Source organism: Montipora foliosa, chromosome 3 (assembly GCF_036669935.1).
Source record: "Montipora foliosa isolate CH-2021 chromosome 3, ASM3666993v2, whole genome shotgun sequence".
In the NCBI taxonomy this organism is placed as follows: domain Eukaryota; kingdom Metazoa; phylum Cnidaria; class Anthozoa; order Scleractinia; family Acroporidae; genus Montipora; species Montipora foliosa.
In genome coordinates this window covers 43,599,942-43,601,587 of record NC_090871.1, presented here as the reverse complement: position 1 = coordinate 43,601,587, position 1,646 = coordinate 43,599,942, and positions in this window count along the sequence as shown.

Below are 1,646 nucleotides of genomic sequence, written 5' to 3'. Positions count from 1 at the left end.
CTCAATAGAGACTGGCTGTAGTCTCCGATCCTAACTAAAGCTGGACCAATGCGCTGTGTAGCGCAAAGAATAATGACTCTGCGAGAATGTACACCCCACACAATAAATAACGTTTTTCCTGAGCCACCGCGCACAGCTTTAGTACCGGGCTGTCATGCGGGACTCCGGCCGGACCAAGACGCAGGTTCTTCAAAATAACTGCACCCTCAAATGGTTAGACTTTCAAGTCTTCTCGGATAAAACCGTAGGCCCCGTCTTGCAAACATCTTCCATGTTCATAAGTTCCTGTGGGACGTTAAAGAACCCACACATTATTGGAAAAGAGTAGGGGATGAAGTTCACGGTTTTGTGGCTGTCCTTTGTGAGTGTGTTCTCTTCAGCAGAAGTGCTAGCTTGGCCGCGATGTCTCAAAAAGACTTTTGGTGTATGAGGTCACCTAAGCCGTAAGTCAAAAACGAGTTTGCCGAGTTTTTGAAAATAAAGTTAAAACCGCCGGGCAGCTCAATCGCATCCTGTTTGTTTTTGTTCACTGTATTCCTTCCGGCCTGCAGTAAACATAGCAATGCTGGATTTCCCTTTTTTCGCTCTGCATCCCACTCGTCGTGTGTTATGTGATACAGGAGACCGGAAGCAAGCTTATTTGATTGAACTATCTTGAATGTTTAACTATAGTGAAATCAGTAGGTACTTACTATTGTCGTTAAATCTGAAAGTGTGTTTGCTATGATGTACATACTATTCTTGGATTTCACATGACGTCACGGCCGCCATGTTGGTGTCCCCAAACAATGAAATGGCGGCCATGTTGATGTCCCGATCCAATCCTCCGGGAATTGAAAGCTATTATTATGCTAACGTCTTCTTTTGTTTTCGTTGAAAAACATGGCTGTTGATCACGTGAGTGAAACCCAAGAATTGCGGCTCGGTTCCAAACCCTAGCCAAGAATATACTAGAATTTTTTGTCATGCGCTTCGGGTGAGGCGATGCAGCGCATTAGTATTTTAGCTTTGCTGTTTTGCTGTAACGGTTTTGTATTTACTTTGGAACGAAGTTGTTTCGTTAATACGGAGTTTAAGATCTACGACGCGACGGTAACAAAAACGTCATTTAATATTGCAAGTTCCGGTTTATCAATTTTTTACGTCATTATGTCGGTTTGTCTAACTTTGAAAAACTAGCGCAACATTCCAGGAACTGAATTAGGAAGTGCGATTTTGAAGCTACGACAGGAAATTCAAATTCGCTTCCTTGTGTTCACGTTCTTCGTAAAACTTTAAAATTGGAAAGAAATGTACAAAATGAAAAAATGCACGTGCAGAGCGTCCAAGCTATTGTTTTTGCTCATAAAATTGGCAAAATTTGTGATGTTTTCTTTGCCGTCGCGTCGTAGGTCTAAACTCCGTAATAGGCCATTTCCGAGTTTGTGCCTGCCTCCTCTTCAAAGCGAGTCTAAGTGCAAAGTTTGTTATGAAAATTATTTTTCATTCATGTGTAAATTAGAACTAATTACCATCACAAAAACTTTACACTTAGACTCGCTTTGAAGAGAAGGCAGACATGAACTCGGAAATGGCCTATTGCTCAACGGCAACGCGCTCCCACTGCTGTTATGTCTCATTAATGGGCTAGACTGCCCGCAGACACA